The 18,703-nt window shown below is 32.5% G+C and overlaps 1 long non-coding RNA gene across 1 annotated transcript in view; it reads right to left on the bottom strand.

Annotated features, from left to right (window-relative positions):
• Positions 1 to 6,469: 6,469 nt before the first annotated feature.
• Positions 6,470 to 18,703, bottom strand: part of LOC127710363 (uncharacterized) — a 229,198-nt gene continuing 216,964 nt past the window's right edge. Inside the window, exons 2-3 of the long non-coding RNA XR_007986153.1 lie at positions 7,896 to 8,502; positions 6,470 to 7,046 (exon numbers count right to left, since the gene is read on the bottom strand). This is a non-coding gene — a long non-coding RNA (uncharacterized LOC127710363). The remainder of the gene's footprint in view (positions 7,047 to 7,895; positions 8,503 to 18,703) is intronic.

The following is an 18,703-nucleotide window of genomic DNA, read 5'->3' on the forward strand; positions in this document are numbered from 1 at the left end:
TGTTGTTGACATTGAATATGGTTACTTATAGATCTATAGACCTTAGATAAATAGATTTAGGAATTCTTTTTAAATGGATCATTACAAATTAAGATTTAGATTTTAGTCTGTATCTATGTTTGATTATCACCAAAGACAAGAAAGGTTGATATTTACATGAAATTTATATTTATGGCAAAATGTTTTAATTTTTATGCCCCTGCCGTAGCAGAGGGGGCATTAAGTTTTACCCTTGTCCGTCTGTACTATGTACGTACGTCCCAAAATTGGTTTCCGTTCTCTAACTTGAGTTTGACTCAACCAAATGTTATGAAACTTATGCACAATGCTTATTACCACAAAACACAGATCAAGTTTGAATTTTGGTGCTGTCACTTTAACCTTCTAGAGTTATGCCCCTTTATAAATGGAAAACAATGCAAAATTTTGAGTTTCCGTTCTCTAACTTAAGTTGCCTCAAACAAATGTTATGAAACTTGTACACAATGCTTTTTACCACAAAATACAGATCAAGTTCCAGACAGTAACTTTAGTATAAGTATATAGAAATCTATGAAATTTAAACACAAGGTTTATAACTACAAAAGAAAGGTTGGGATTGATTTTGGGGGTTATGGTCCTAACAGTTTAGGAATAAGGGGCCAAAAAGGGGCCCAAATAAACATTTTTCTAGTTTCCAGACAATAACTTGTGGAACTGTGTATGGATATCTCTGAAATTATACCACAAGTTTCTATACCACATAGGGATGGTTAGGATTGGCTTTTGGGGGTAATGGCTTAAACCATTTAGGAATTAGGGGCAAAAAAGGGGGAAAACAAGGGTTTCCTTGTTAATGGACAATTACTTTTAAGTACAATGTTAAGTTTGGATTACCTCCCTTACACTGCTTTTAAATTATGTATAAAGAAATGTTGTATTGTCTTGAGATGATTAGCTGTCAATTTATTTTTAGTAGTTACTATTGAAAATGCTGATTAAGGAATATTAATTTTAGACATGATTATGTATGTCATTTTCTATTTTAAGACTTTTATGATGTATTTAAATGGGTAATTATGGTTGCAAACTCCAATGGAAATTTGAATTGAGATAATGACCATATCTTGAGGGAAAGAATTTTTTTTTTGGAAAAAGGGGAGGGGGGAGGTGAAAAAAAAATTGGGGGGGGGGGGGGGGTAAAAAAGAAATTGTAGGGGGGACAAAAATTTTTTATACAACCGCAAAAATTTGCGGTCGTATATTGGTATGACGTTGGCGTCGGTCGTCTTCGTCGTCCGAAGACACATTGCTTTTCGCACTCTTACTTTAGTTTAAGTGAATGGATCTCTTTGAAATTTTACCATAAGGTTAAATACCACAAAAGGAAGGTTGGGATTGGTTTTGGGGGTTATGGTACCAACAGTTAAGGAATTAGGGGCCAAAAAGGGGCCAAAAATAAGCATTTTCTAGTTTCCAGACAATAACTGTGGAACGGTGTATGGATCTCTCTGAAATTATACTACAAGTTTCCATACCACAAAGGGATGGTTAGGATTTGCTTTGGGGGGTTATGGCTCAAACTGTTTAGGAATTAGGGACAAAAAAGGGGGAAAAACAAGGTTGTCCTGGTTAATGGACAAATACTTTAGTACAAAACATAATTTAAAGCAGTGTAAGGGAGATAAATCAAATACATCATTGAAATTACCTCCCTTACACTGCTTTTAAATTATGTATAAAGTAATGGTTAATGAACAATTAAGATAATTTAAAACAGTGTAAGGGAAGTAATCCAAATACAACGTTTTGGTTACTTCCCTTACACTGCTTTAAATTATGTTTGAAGAAATGCATATTTATAAAGGAAGACCAGTAAAAATATCTGCAAATGTTGCATCTTTTTTTTTTTACAAAAAAATCCATATGAAAGATTTGACACTATATTTTAAATTCTATTATAAAATAGATTAAGTAAGCACTATGTAAAATTTAAATGGGTAATTATGGTTGCAAACTCCATTGGTAATTTGGAGATTATGACCATATCTTGAGGGAAAGAATTTTTGGGGGAAAAAAAGGGGGGGGGGGGGTAAAAAGAAATTGTGGGGGGTCAATTTTTTCTCATTTCAGATTTCAGAAATTAAAAAGAATTATTCTTCAAATATTATTTTTTTTTCAAATTTCAAATAATTATTATTGAAAAATTTCAAGAAGTAATCTTTAATTGCACAGTATGGCGCATTAGATTTGTAAAATCTTTGACCACATTTATTTATTTGTTATGCCAAATCTAACCGTGTATTTAGATTTTTAATTTTGGGTCCAGTTTTCAAATTGGTCTACATTAAGGTCCAAAGGGTCCAAAATTAAACTTTGTTTGATTTTAACAAAAATTGAATATTTGGGGTTCTTTGATATGCTGAATCTAAACATGTATTTAGATTTTTGATTTTTGGCCCAGTTTTCAAGTTGGTCCAAATTGGGGTCCAAAATTAAACTTTGTTTGATTTCAACAAAAATTGAATATATGGGGTTCTTTGATATGCTGAATCTAACCATGTATTTAGATTCTTTCTTTTTTTTCAAATTGGTTCATATTGAGGTCAAAAGGCTCCAAAATTAAACTTTGTTTGATTTCATCAAAAATTGAATTATTGGGGTTCTTTGATATGCCAAATCTAACCGTGTATTTAGATTTTTAATTTTGGGTCCTGTTTTTTAAATTGGTCTACATTAAGGTCCAAAGGGTCCAAAATTAAGCTTAGTTTGATTTTAACAAAAATTGAATTCTTGGATTTCTTTGATATGCTGAATCTAAACATGTGTTTAGATTTTTTATTATGGGCCCAGTTTTCAAGTTGGTCCAAGTTGGGGTCCAAAATTAAACTTTTTTTGATTTCAACAAAAATTGAATATATGGGGTTCTTTGATATGCTGAATCTAACCATGTATTTAGATTTTTTATTTGTGGGCCCCGCTATCAAATTGGTTCATATTGAGGTCAAAAGGGTCCAAAATTAAACTTCGTTTGATTTCATCAAAAATTGAATTATTGGGGTTCTTTGATATTCTAAATCTAACTGTGTATTTAGATTTTTAATTTTGGGTCCCGTTTTTTAAATTGGTCTACATTAAGGTCCAAAGGGTCCAAAATTAAACTTAGTTTGATTTTAACAAAAATTGAATTCTTGGGGTTCTTTGATATGCTGAATCTAAACATGTGTTTAGATTTTAGATTTTTGGCCCAGTTTTCAAGTTGGTCCAAATTGGGGTCCAAAATTAAACTTTGTTTGATTTCAACAAAAATTGAATATATGGGGTTCTTTGATATGCTGAATCTAACCATGTATTTAGATTCTTTCTTTTTTTTCAAATTGGTTCATATTGAGGTCAAAAGGGTCCAAAATTAAACTTTGTTTGATTTCATCAAAAATTGAATTATTGTGGTTCTTTGATATGCCAAATCTAACCTTGTTTTTAGATTTTTAATTTTGGGTCCTGTTTTTATACGACCGCAAAAAAAATTTTGTGGTCGTATATTGGTATGACGTTGGCGTCGTCGTCGTCGTCGTTGTTGTCTGGCGTCGTCCGGCGTCATCCGAAGACACATTGGTTTTCGCACTCTAACTTTAGTTTAAGCGAATGGATCTCTATGAAATTTTACCACAAGGTTCAATACCACAACAGGAAGGTTTGGATTGATTTTGGGGATTATGGTACCAACAGTAAAGGAATTAGGGGCCAAAAATAAGCATTTTTGTAACTTCCAGACATAACTTGTGTGTTAGTGTATGGATCTCTCTGACATTGTACCACAAGGTTCCATATCACAAAAGGAATGCTGGGATTGATTTTGGGGGTAATTGCCTAAAAATTTTAGGAATTAGGGGCCAAAAAAGGGGCAAAAAACAAGCATTTTTCTAGTTTCAGGACAATAACTTGTGTGTTAGTGTATGGATCTTTCTGAAATTGTACTACAAGGTTCCATATCACAAAGGGAAAGCTGGAATTAAGTTTGGGGGTAATTACCCAAACGTTTAGGAGTTGGGGGCCAAAAAGGGGCCAAAAATAAGCATTTTTCTAGTTTCCAGACAATAACTTGTGTTCAAGTGTATGGATCTCTCTGAAATTGTACTGCAAGGTACCATACCACAAAGGGAAGGCTGGGATTGATGATGGGGGTAATTGCCTCAATATTTTAGGAATTAGGGGCCAAAAAGGGGCAAAAAACAAGCATTTTTCTAGTTTCAGGACAATAACTTGTGTGTAAGTGTATGGATCTTTCTGAAATTGTACTACAAGGTTCCATATCACAAAGGGAAAGCTGGGTTTGAGTTTGGGGGTAATTGCCCTAAACGTTTAGGAATTTGGGGCCAAAAAGGGACCAAAAAACACATTTTTATAGTTTCCAGACAATAACTTGTGTTCAAGTGTATGGATCTCTCTGAAATTGTACTGCAAGGTACCATACCACACAGGGGTTTCATTATCTTTCATGTTGACCGGTACATTCCTATTTGAAGGTGGTACTGTAGAAACTCGCGTAATAGTCGATCCTACTATAAGTCGGGTGCCCTTTTCAGCTCCAAATTCTAAGGATTTAGTCTTGACCCTCGTATAAGTCGGACAAAATTTGGGCATTTTTTTTTTCAGCTGACAGTAACTGAACGCCGGTAAAACCAATGCAAATCCAGGAATAATATTCATTTCTGCATTAATGTTTGTTTGGTTTGAATTTAGTTGATGCTCATCATGATAATTTATATTGCTGTTAATAATAAAGATGTATTCATTTCTCTTGTTTTGTTCACTGTTCAAATGTTTGATTAGCCATGTGTTGTTTACGTAATGCATCAATGATTTTGTAGGGTATGACTAACAACCTATTGTTTGAGAAAAGCGAATATAAACCAATATGATCCTGAAAAATTTAAAGTCAATCAACACTTGATGAAAATATTTTTCACAGCATACATAACTCGGTGTTAAATGATCATGTACACTTCATAATTCTTATTATATTGTGAAGATTAAAGGATTAAAAAAATTAAGTGAAGCTAATCAATATATTAAAATAACTAACTCCAACTCATTAGTGTCATCTGTTTATCTATCACTGATAGTTTTCACACCTTTAGTAAATACAACTCTTTGTCTCTTAATTGGGGTTAGCAATGGATTATATTGGCTTGTCAATCAATTTTGTAATTTTTGTTTACCTTAGACACTTTAATGAATAATATTTTGATCTTGGGAATGAATCTTAAAATTATTTTTTGATTATTATATGATTTATAAGCATTGAATTGATATCATGATATCACAATAATGACACAATAACTCCGCTGAAAACATCCTTTCACATATTTGGTACATTGTTATCTCCTTTTCATTTTTGGTTCTTGGCTCTTCTTTTGGGTTTATAGGAAAACTATGTGACCATGAAAATCAATACACAAACCGAAACAGTAGAATTTCAACACGAATTTGCAGAAAATGTTTACCAAAGAACAAATAAAACACAAAGACAGTATTGTAGTCATTTATTTTCAACAAAAACTTTTTATTTATTGATTTATGTAGGTTTGGCAATCAAAAACGTAGTTTTGACCAGGAAATTCACTCCTGACCACTTTTCTCAAGCTTGGATTTTTCCTCTGGTCGCTAGATCTCGTCTATAAGTTGGTCCCCCTCTCTGGATTATGAATTTTACTCCCAATTTTCCGACTAATAAGCGAGTAGGAACAGTACTTTTCAATATACTCAATGAACATCTTATATAAAAATTTCTGAATTCAGGCGGTACTTATCAGTAGCATAGGAGGGTAAAAGTACCGGGTACCGCCTCCTAATGAATGGCCTGACCACAAAGGGAAGGCTGGGATTGAGTTTGGGGGTGATGAATCATAAGGGGGTTTAAAAAAATTTGGGGGGGGATTTTTTTTTTTTCCTTTTTTTTCTTTTTTTCCTTTTTTTTTTTCTTTTAAAATTTTCCATTTTAAGTTGGTTATTTCTGATTTATATTTAAAAGCAAATGATAATGATATGGTAGGAGATACACACCAAACAGGATGTGTAAATTATTATATAATAAGTATTGTGCAATAGCAAGAAATTTTCAATTGCACAGTATTGCACAATAGCAAGAAATCTTCAATTGCACAGTATTGCGCAATAGCAAGAAATCTTCAATTGCACAGTATTGCGCAATAGCAAGAAATCTTCAATTGCACAGTATTGTGCAATAGCAAGAAATATCCAATAGCACAATATTGCGCAATAGCAAGAAATTGTCAATTGTACAGTATTGCGCAATAGCAAGAAATATTTAATTGCACAGTATTGTGCAAAAGAAGATACTTCGTATAAATTGCTTGATCAATTTCAATTGGGTTTTATTCTTGAATTCTTGGGGTTCTTTAATATGCTGAATCTAACCGTGTATTTAGTTTTTGGATTTTGGGCCCCGTTTTTAAATTGGTCCACATTGAGGTCCAAAGGGTCCAAAATTAAACTTTGTTTGATTTCATCAAAAATTGAATTATTGGGGTTCTTTGATATGCCGAATCTAACCATGTATTTGGATTCTTAATTTTTCGTTCCATTTTCAAATTGGTCTACATAAAGGTCCAAAGGGTCCAAAATTAAACTTAGTTTGATTTGAACAAAAATTGAATTCTTAGGGTTCTTTGATATGCTGAATCTAAACATGTATTTAGATTTTTGATTATGGGCCCAGTTTTCAAGTTGGTCCAAATCGGGGTCCAAAATTAAACTTTGTTTGATTTCAACAAAAATTGAATATATGGGGTTCTTTGATATGCTGAATCTAACCATGTATTTAGATTTTTGATTTTTGGGCCCCGTTATCAACTTTGTCCACATTGAGGTCAAAAGGGTCCAAAATTAAACTTTGTTTGATTTCATCAAAAATTGAATTCTTGGGGTTCTTTGATATGCTGAATCTAACCATGTATTTAGATTTTGGATATTGGACCATAATAGGTGAATGTCCAATTTAAAATTTTTAAGTTCTTAGACCACATTCATTCTGTGTCAGAAACCTATGCTGTGACAAATATTTAATCACAATCCAAATGCAAAGCTGTATCAAGCTTGAATGTTGTGTCCATACTTGCCCCAACTGTTCAGGGTTCGACCTCTGCGGTCGTATAAAGCTGCGCCCTGCGGAGCATTTTATTTAAATTGGTCTACATTAAGGTCCAAAGGGTCCAAAATTAAACTTAGTTTGATTTTAACAAAAATTGAATTCTTGGATTTCTTTGATATGCTGAATCTAAACATGTGTTTAGATTTTTTATTATGGGCCCAGTTTTCAAGTTGGTCCAAGTTGGGGTCCAAAATTAAACTTTTTTTGATTTCAACAAAAATTGAATATATGGGGTTCTTTGATATGCTGAATCTAACCATGTATTTAGATTTTTTATTTGTGAGCCCCGCTATCAAATTGGTTCATATTGAGGTCAAAAGGGTCCAAAATTAAACTTTGTTTGATTTCATCAAAAATTGAATTATTGGGGTTCTTTGATATTCTACATCTAACTGTGTATTTAGATTTTTAATTTTGTGTCTCGTTTTTTAAATTGGTCTACATTAAGGTCCAAAGGGTCCAAAATTAAACTTAGTTTGATTTTAACAAAAATTGAATTCTTGGGGTTCTTTGATATGCTGAATCTAAACATGTGTTTAGATTTTTTATTATGGACCCAGTTTTCAAGTTTGTCCAAGTTGGGGTCCAAAATTAAACTTTGTTTGATTTCAACAAAAATTGAATATATGGGGTTCTTTGATATGCTGAATCTAACCATGTATTTTGATTTTAGATATTGGACCATAATAAGTAAATTAAAAAAATTCAAGTTCTTAGACCACATTCTTTCTGTGTCAGAAACCTATGCTGTGTCAAATATTTAATCACAATCCAAATTCAGAGCTGTATCAAGCTTGAATGTTGTGTCCATACTTGCCCCAACTGTTCAGGGTTCGACCTCTGTGGTCGTATCAAGCTGTGCCCAGCGAAACATTTTATTGGTTCTGTTTTCAAATTGGTCTGCATTAAGGTCCAAAGGGTCCAAAATTAAACTTAGTTTGATTTTAACAAAAATTGTATTCTTAGGGTTCTTTGATATGCTGAATCTAAACATGTATTTAGACTTTTGATTATGGGCCCAGTTTTCAAGTTGGTCCAAATCGGGGTCCAAAATTAAACTTTGTTTGATTTCAACAAAAATTAAATATATATGGGGTTCTTTGTTATGCTGAATCTAAGCATGTATTTAGATTTTTGATTTTTGGGCCCCGTTATCAACTTTGTCCACATTGAGGTCAAAAGGGTCCAAAATTAAACTTTGTTTGATTTCATCAAAAATTGAATTCTTGGGGTTCTTTGATATGCTGAATCTAACCATGTATTTAGATTTTGGATATTGGACCATAATAGGTGAATGTCCAATTTAAAATTTTTAAGTTCTTAGACCACATTCATTCTGTGTCAGAAACCTATGCTGTGTCAAATATTTAATCACAATCCAAATGCAAAGCTGTATCAAGCTTGAATGTTGTGTCCATACTTACCCTAACTGTTCAGGGTTCGACCTCTGCGGTCGTATCAAGCTGCGCCCTGCGGAGCATTTTATTTAAGTTCTTATACCACAATCATTCTCTGTCAGAAACCTATGCTATGCCAAATACCACAATCCAAATTTTCAGAGCTGTATCAAGCTTGTATGTACAATGTAGTGTCCATACTTGCCCCAACTATTCAGGGATCAACCTCTGTGGTCGTATCAAGCTGTGCCCAGCAGAGCATTTTATTGCCTATTATATTGAAACTTAATAGATCGGTATAAACTGTGCTGTAACAGAAAAAGTTACCAATAAATATAATTTTGACAGATGGGCGATTCAGTCTCTTAGGAGCCTCATGTTTCAGTCTATTTGAGTACATGTAATAGGATAACTATATTTGGTGTTTAGAATCATTACAAAGAAAAACATGTCAGTCAGACAAGGCACCTGACCTTTAACTCATTTCAGGGATTAGTGATCAATGTTAAGTTTTTGTGATGAGGTTTGCTTTTCAGATTCTATAAGCAATAGGTCAATAAAATTGAGAATGGAAATCGGGAATGTGTCAAAGAAACTACAACCCGACCATAGAGCAGACAACAGCCGAAGGCCACCAATGGGTCTTCAATGCAGCGAGAAACTCCCACACCCGGACAACTATAATTTGTGTAAGGAATGATTTTAAGGCGAACATGATCATCTGTAGGATCCATATCCCTGATACTTAAAGAAAGATTGCACACATGGTTTTTTGTGCATCTGCTAATATTGAACTGTCTGAGGAATTTTTCTGTTTTTCCTAACTTGTGAGCTTAGTCATTTTTCATCAAAATTTACAAAAGACGATACCAATTTTGTGTAATCAACTCCTACAGTTCTCAATCCAGATCTTTGAAACTTCACAGAATGATTGTGTATAAATTGAAGTTACATACCTGCGTGGATAATTGTTTTCCAATTTTTCAAGAATAGGGAACTTATTGATTTTCGGTAAAGATTCCCTATGAATTTTCAACTTTAACTCAAAAGCATCTGATTGGCTTATTCAAATCTGAGACTTGGTTAATGGCCATTTTGAACCAACTTGCTAATTAACTGAACAGAAAAGTACTATAATTTTTTATAATTTAATTACATTTCTTTTTAATTGACAAATATTAACGCTTTTTAGCTCACTTGTCTGACTTGGTTCATCTTTTGATGTTATATTTGAAGTTAAACTATATCTTTAAGACATAAAGTCAGTAAAGCAGCGAGACATTCAGCATGTGCACATTTGTTAAGGAAACAGGCCTGAAGTCGGGATGTCTCTGAGTGGGTTATTTGGGTCATGGAACTTTGACTTAAATAGTCAAGTTCAAGCTGATTCTCAATTACATGGTCTTTTCCAGTACTTTTTTTTTTTATTTCAGAGGTTTTTGTCTCGCCTTGACGGAGTCAAAAAGCGAGACATAGGTATGCTGGTTCCGGCGGCGTCGGCGTCAACAATGTATTAGTTTGTGATTAGGTCTAGTTCATGGTGAACCACTAGTGGTAGGTCAATGATATTTGGTATGCAGTTGTATTAGCATTGGCACATCTCATTACCATGGAGATTATTTGGCCCCGCCCCCTCAGTCAAGGTCTATTGACTTTGAAACATTTCATAGTTAACATGTATTAGTTTGTGATTAGGTCAATTTATGGGGAACCACTAGTGGTAGGTCACTGATATATGGTATGCAGTTGTATAAGCATGGGCATATCTCATTTCCATTGAGATTATTTGGCTCCGTCCCATTAGTCATGGTCTATAGACTTTGAAAATTTTGCTAAGTTTACATGTACTAGTTTGTGATTATCAGTTCAAGGGGAACCATTAGTGGTAGGCCAATGTTAATTGGTGTTCAGTTGTATAAGCATTAGCACATCTCATTTCCATGGAGATTATTTGGCCCCGCCCCCTCAGTCATGGTCTATTTACTTTGAAACTTTTGCTTAGTTTACATGTATTAGTTTGTAATTAGATCAGTTTAAGATGAACTGCTAATGTTAAGTCATTGATATTTGATATGCAAATTTATTGGCATTTGCAAGTATCTTTTCTATGGAGATTATATAGCCCCACCCCTGATCATGGTTCATTGACTTTGAAACTTTTACATAGTTTACAAGTTAATGTTTGTGTTTAGGTTTGTTTAAAGGGAATGACTTATAATAAGTCAATTGTATTTGGTATGTAGTTGTATTAGCATTGGCACATCTCATTCCAAGGAGATTGTTGAGCCATGTACCTTCAGTCATGGTTCATCGACTTTGAATATTTGCATTACTTAATGTATTGCAATTTTAATTTCAACTTTTGCATTATCAAAATTACAAAAAGGAGAGACATATCTGTGATAACAGTTTATTTTTATCTCAACTTCTTGAACCCCTGGCTAGGGGATGGTACAAACACAAATTATGTATGCTGCTTATATAATTGTAATTATTGATTTTTTGATAAAGTATAAAATCTTTTAGAAGAAGGGATTGCTATGGCCTCAAAAAAGTTATTACCAAAAAATCGCTTGCATGAGATATTCTGTGCTCATCATTACCTTGATTACCTATCTTACTTCAAAGCTACACAGAACATTATTTTCCCCTGAGCAACGCGTTGAGGGGGACAAATAAACACCGGTCATTCGTCCGTGTGTCCGTCTGGTCTTGTTAGGGATCTCACAGGTACAATTCATGTTAGATTTTTATAAAACTTATACTAAAGGTTAATATCAGCAATATCTCGGACAAGTTCTATAATGGTGGCAGATCGACTTTTTTTAAAAGAGATCTAGTGGGATCAGGGTTCAACACCCAAGGCTTGTAAAAATTAGGGAGGGCTAGTTAAGTTTTCATCACAGTATGGAGTCCAATGGGGCTAGAAATTTTTTTGTTAAAACCAGGAAATTTCACAAAGCTTTATGTGTCAACAAACCCCTGTTTCACTCAAAAGCTGATAATAAAAACCCTCGTTTCAACTAGGACAATATCTTGTACTCATATCTTCTATGAGCAATGTGCAATCATCTGGGTTTTACCCGTTCGCGAAAAGAAAAATCATTATCACACAAGCGCTATAAGGAATGGTGAAATGTATATACATTAATAGGTCAACTTACACACATATATGCATGATATATATATCAGTCAGGGAAATTACTAAAATAAGTGATTTTTTAATCACTCATTTAAGTAGCAAATTAGAAATTCTGTAGTTTTGCAGTTTTATCAAAATTTTAAACATACAGGTTTAGATTATATCTAACTATTAGTAAAATTGAAAAGAATGAACCTTTTGCTTCTTTTAAATAGCAAGGTTTATGCCTTTGATGCAATCATTCATCTGTAAATTCTATATTTGTGGAAAAAAATGCTATACCGTAATCGGGCTTGTATAATTTGCATTGGTACATTGTCCGCACCCCCTTCTCCCCACAAAATTTCAGGTAAAAAAACTTTTTGTAACTGTTAGAAAATGTCTAATGAAACTCCGGTAACTTCAAATTGTGTGTGGTCGTTTGTGGTATTTTCATGGAAAAACCCGTTTTCCATCATCAAACAGAAGTTGAAACTGCTTGTAAATGATTCTAGAACACTTCACGATTGTTAAAATAAGTCAAAATCACCCAAAAAACAATTTAGAAGTTTGTGTATGTTTAAACCGGAAGTTTGAATAGCACGTGTAAAAGAGAATTAAAACGGTGAGAGTCGAAATCCGTACTTAATAGATATCACTATAATACGACTTTGAAAGTAAAACAGTTCCATCCTTGTGTAAAAAAATGTTTAATAAATCTATAACATTAATGTTTGAAGGGTCTTAAACTAATACAAAACATATTCGTCAGTATGAAACACCAAAACGGAACGAATAATAACCGATTACGTTTTGTAGTTTATACATCGTAAGCTGGTTTACGGTTGACTTTTTTGTTCCGTTTTCATTCAAGCAGATTCCAGTTTATTTTAAGCAATGCAGTGAAAAGAAACAAGAAATTTGTAATGAAGCATTTAATTTTTATTTTTATCAGTATTAATTTGATATTGAATAAAAATAACTTATAAATATTAATTAGGTGAAATTATTAGTTTTGAAAATGGTAAGAACGCCCTCTACAATATCAATAACAAACATGGTGGAACATAAACAAACCACCTCGCGATATCAAATTTTTTCTCTTATTTCTTGCTTATTGTACTCTATAGTCCGCACCCCTGTCTGGCAGATTCAATTTTGGAGAATAAAACCACAGACTATACAAGCCTTTTAACGGTAATGAAGCTTGACATAATGATCTAATAATTTCTTAACAGATTTTTCCAAGCAATAGGAGTATTTTTCCTGTAAAATTTAAGGTTTCATCTTACAGATTATGTAATAAAATTTTACTGTTCGCAACCAAAATTTCACTGTTCGGGGGTGTTGAAATTAGTGGGGGTAATTAAAATAATAATACTTAAAGAAAACTTTTTTTAAGAAACTAGAGGTATGATACTTAAACAAGTGATTTTCATATCATTATCCCAGATTCAGTACAAGGTCATCACCTGACATGACCAGTCATCCTATAAACACTGATGTTGGTAAAATTCTGAAAATCTTAGCAACATGATTAGTCCCTGGATCATTAGTATTATATATTTAAAGCTACAATAAAATTAAATAACTTAGTCTAGTGATTTATTTGTACTACTTAAATAGGTAATTATTAAAGAAAGACAACTCTTACTTCCAACATTTCTGGAAAAATTTTACTTGAATCAGGGATTTTTAATCACTCATTTAAGTAATTCCCCTGACTGTATATATTGATGTCAAACCCTGGGTATTCCATGAGAAATAAATTATTTTTGTCATATTACGTTACCTTTTATCTATATACTCCATTAAATTTTTATCAATTCTTAATTTTATGTCATAAAATAATAAAAAAAACTCATAGAAACTACATGTAGTCCAGGTATCTATGAGTTAATACTTTTTAAAGTAATTTTTCTTGAATTTCCTTCTAAATTACCTATAAAAATAATTGAAAATAATAATTTGTTATGTAACACCTCTGACAATATACGGGTAGCTAAATATAACATGTATTAGAGACGAGAATCTGCATGAATTTTTCTTGTGCATTTTGGACAACACCATGACAACAAAAAGTTTTTACATTTTTCAGGTGTATGTGGGGAAGGTTGAATGGCCAGTGGAAATGTTACAGATGATGAAGATTTGTGGCAGTGATGTTTCTAGACAACTGGGATTCAATCATCGCATTCATTCTCGACAAATTGTTGCAAAATATGCATACTTGGGAACAATCAGTTCCAATGAAGATGATTGTCCCGCAGTTTCACAGTTTCTTAATACAATAGATGCACTGTCATCAATTGATGAGCCCCATTTTCTACCTCTTACCAAAGGTATGCAAAGTGTTGTTGACAAAAGAAAAACAACACACAAGCATTTATCAAAATGTATATTTGAAAGTGAAAAGGTGTGCAATGACAAATTTGAAGAAAGTGCTTCAAGAGAAGATACTCCAGAAAGTGAAATAAGTGAATGAAAGTTTCTAAACTGGTTTTTTGGCCCCTACCGGATACTTTTTTCTAGGGCATTTCTCTTGAACCTTTCTATCCTTTTGTTGACTTTCTAAAATTTGGTTTCAAGCAACACAAAATTTCCAAATTTGCTCATGGTGCATCAAAATCAATAAATTACAAATTACAGAGCATAGCCTGTAAGCATAGTCAACACTTATGTTACCAACTTGACCAAAACAAAGAGCTTTGATTTAGACCTGTTCAGACTGTTCTAGACCAAACATAAAAAATAATGTGTACATTTGTCAGATCTATTCAGATCCATTCAGTATGCCATTGTGATACTAGGAGTATGATACGCCCATTCAGGTTGATGACACATTTTCAACCAATATGTATATACATGCTAGAATTAAAAAAGTTACTTTGGAATTATTTAAGACAAAATCCTCTTGATTACTATGATTACTGTTGAACTTCATCTAGACCAAAACAAAGAGCTTTGATTTAGACATGTTAGACCAGATATGACAGTTCCAGATTTAATCAGACCAAACATGAAAAATTACATGCAAATTTGTCAGATTTTGTTCAGATCTGTTCAGTATGATGCTAGGAGTGACACCCATTTAGGTTGGTGACACATTTTAAACCAAAAAAATGTATACCGTAGAAAGGCTTGTATAGTTCGCACTGGTACATAGTCCGCACCCCCTTCTCCCCACAAAATTTTAGGTAAAAAAACTTTTTGTAACTGTTAGAAAAGGTCTAATGAAACTCCGGTAATTTCAAATCCTGTGCGGTCGTTTGCGGTATTTTCTTGGGAAAACCTGTTTTCCATCATCAAACAGAAGCTGAAACTGCTTGTAAATGATTCTAGAACGCTTCATGATTGTTAAAATAAGTTTAATTCACTTAAAAAACAATTTAGAAACTTGTGTATGTTTAAACAGGAAGTTTAAAAAGCACGTGTAAAAGAAGAAACTAACCGATGAGAGTCGAAATCCGTACATAACAGATATCACTATAATACGACTTTGAAAGTAAAACAGTTCCATCCTTTTGTAAAACAGTCTTTAATATATCTATCACATTAATGTTTGAAGGGTCTTAAGCTAATACAAACCATATTAGTCAGTATAAAACACCAAAACGGAACGAACAATAACCGATTACGTTTTGTAGTTTACAAATTCTAAGCTGGTTTACGGTTGTCTTTTTCACTATGTTTGTATCGTTTCAATCAAGCAGATACCAGTTTATTTCAACCAATGCATTGAAAAGAAACGAGAAATTTGTAATGAAAGGTTTAGTTTTTATATTTATCAGTATTAATTTGATATTGAATAGAAATAACTTATTAATATGGATGAGTTAAAATTATTAGTTTGAAAAATGATAAGAGCGCCCTCTACAATATAAATAACAAAGATGGCGGAACGTAAACAAACCTCCTCGCCCGCGAAATTGAAATTATTCTCTTATTTCTTGCTTATTGTACTCTATAGTCCGCACCCCGTCTGGAAGGTCCAATTTTGGAGAATAAAACCGCGGACTATACAAGCCTTTCTACGGTATTTATATAAATTAAAAATGTTACTTTGGAATAATTAAAGAAAAAATCCTCTTGATTATTTATTACTGTTGAAATTGTTTTAAAGAGATGTTATTTATTACCTTAAAGTTTGTTGTTTTGTTAAGGAATGAATAAATTATTCATCTAGCATGTCTAGAAATGTTTCTGGTTTTAATTTTCTAATTTATATTTGTTTATTTATTTATTGACTAGTGATTGTATATTGCCAAAAATTTTTACTGTTCACCAAAATTTGTTGAAACCAGTATTTTATGAATAAGAATTTATACATGTTTATTTACTAAATGTTATAATAGTTACCATATTACAATAGATTTGCAATAAACAGGAATTGATTGTTTTGGAGAAATCGGTTATAATGGAGATACTTATGATATTTATAATGATGTTAGCCTTGAATCTTATAATGGTATGTTAAATGAAAGTATAACAGCTGAAGAAATATTGAAAGCTTAAAAAAATATTAAGAATAACAGATCGTCAAATGAAGTATGATTGTAAATGAATATATTTTTTCTTCTATTGATTGTATGATTGAATTTTATGTGTACATATTTTTGATTTTGGTAATTTACAAGAGGCATTGTTTATAGGTAACATCAACTGTAAATTTTTCCGTATTATAGGAAATATGTATGAAAATGTAAAATGACCTATTATATTTAATGGTGAGAAATCAAGTTATTTGCTTGTGAAGTAGGTAAAAGACAGAGAAATTCTTTCCACTGCTCTTTTCGCAATATTTTCATACAATTTCTTACATTCTCCAAGGGAGACAACCCAAAAATATTTGATTTGAAAATTTTGAATGGATAGAATGTGTTTTACTTCAAATTTGTAAGCCTGTTCAACATTTAAACATTGGAAATATTGACCAATTGGTTTCTCTGGATTCCTTAATCAAATGATTGATTTGCAACTCAAGAGATCGTCTTTGTGTTTTTATACAACCGCAAAAATTTTGCGGTCGTATATTGGTATCACGTCGTCGTCTGCGTCAGCATCGTCCGAAGACATTTGGTTTCCGGACAATAACTTTAGTATAAGTAAATAGAAATCTATGAAATTTAAACACAAGTTTTAAAACCACAAAAGGAAGGTTGGGATTGATTTTGGGGGTTATGTTCCCAATAGTTTAGGAATCAGGGGCCAAAAAGGGGCCCAAATAAGCATTTTTGTCGAGCCTTCGACTTTTGTCGAAAAAGCGAGACATAGCGATCCTACATTCCGTTGGCGTCAGTGTTGTCCGGCGGCGGCGGCCACAAATATTCACTCTGTGGTTAAAGTTTTTGAAATTTTAATAACTTTCTTAAACTATCCTGGATTTCTACCAAACTTGGACAGAAGCTTGTTTATGATCATAAGATAGTATCCAGAAGTAAATTTTGTAAAAAAAAAATTCCTGATTTTCCTTATTTTACTCATAAATGGACTTAGTTTTTCTGCCAGGAAACATTACATTCACTCTGTGGTTAAAGTTTTTAAAATTTGATAACTTTCTCAAACTATCCTGGATTTCTACCAAACTTGGACAGAAGCTTGTTTATGATCATAAGATAGTATCCAGAAGTATATTTAAAAAAAAAAATTCCCGTTTTCCTGTATTTTACTTATAAATGGACTTAGTTTTTCTGCCAGGAAACATTACATTCACTCTGTGGTTAAAGTTTTTAAAATTTTAATAACTTTCTTAAACTATCCTGGATTTGTACCAAACATGGACAGAAGTTTGTTTATGATCAAAAGCTAGTATCTAGAAGGAAATTTTTATTAAAATTTTGTACTTGTTTATCCATATTTTACTTATAAATGGACTTAGTTTTTCTTCCCGTTAACATTAGATACAGTCTGCAGTTAAATTTTTTAAAACATTTATTAGATTCATAAACTATCCTGGATTTTAACCAAACTTGGACAGAAGCTTCTTACAATAAAAAAATTGTATCGAGAGGAATATTTTATTAAATTTTTCCTCATCTCATTTTTGTTGAGCCTGTGATTAACAGCAAAAGTAGGCGAGACACTGGGTTCCGTGGAACCCTTACAAATTTTTCTAGTTTCCAGACAATAACTAGTGGAACAGTGTATGGATCTCTCTGAAATTATACCACAAGTTTCCATACCACAAAGGGATGGGTAGGATTGGCTTTGGGGGTTATGGCTCAAACCGTTTAGGAATTAGGGGCAAAAAAAGGGGGAAAAAACGAGGGTTTCCTGGTTAATGGACAATTACTTAAGTATTGGTCTTTGGATCTATATGAAATAGATATTGGACCATTAAGCATTATATAAGGGATAGCATTCGATTGATTCATGAAATTTTACGGTATATAGAAGAGAACAATATTTTGGGATTTTGATTTTGAGAAAGCTTTGATTCTTTATGTTGGGACTTTTTGCTTTAAGTATTACAATTTTTCATGCTATTAGTATTACAATTTTTTTCATATGCTGAATTTAACTGTGTATTTGGTTGTTGGGCCCATTTTCTAATTTTCAAAATTTTGGTCCTAAGGCTATAAAATTTGTTTTGTTTGATTAAATAAACATTAAATAAAATTTAAAAGATAATAATTACAATGTTATATTTGAATTACCTCCCTTACATTGCTTTTAAATTTTGTAAAGTTGTCAGCTAGTTCTAGTATGAACTATTTTTAGCTATTTCTAGAAAAATCAAATACTTTGATGGAAGTATATATAATATAATAATAGTGTATATCAAAGGGTTCAGTGGTAATAAATTTTCATATTCAGAATTGTTTATTTGTGATCAATATCATTTGTTTGGTTTTTATACGACCGCAAAAAAATTTTTGTGGTCGTATATTGGTATGACGTTGGCGTCCTCGTTGTCGTCCTCGTCCGGCGTCGTCCGAAGACACATTAGTTTTCGCACTCTAACTTTAGTTTAAGTGAATGGATCTCTATGAAATTTTACCACAAGGTTCAATACCACAAAAGGAAGGTTGG

The sequence above is a fragment of the Mytilus californianus genome, unplaced genomic scaffold, assembly GCF_021869535.1.
Source record: "Mytilus californianus isolate M0D057914Y unplaced genomic scaffold, xbMytCali1.0.p SCAF_74, whole genome shotgun sequence".
NCBI lineage: Eukaryota > Metazoa > Mollusca > Bivalvia > Mytilida > Mytilidae > Mytilus > Mytilus californianus.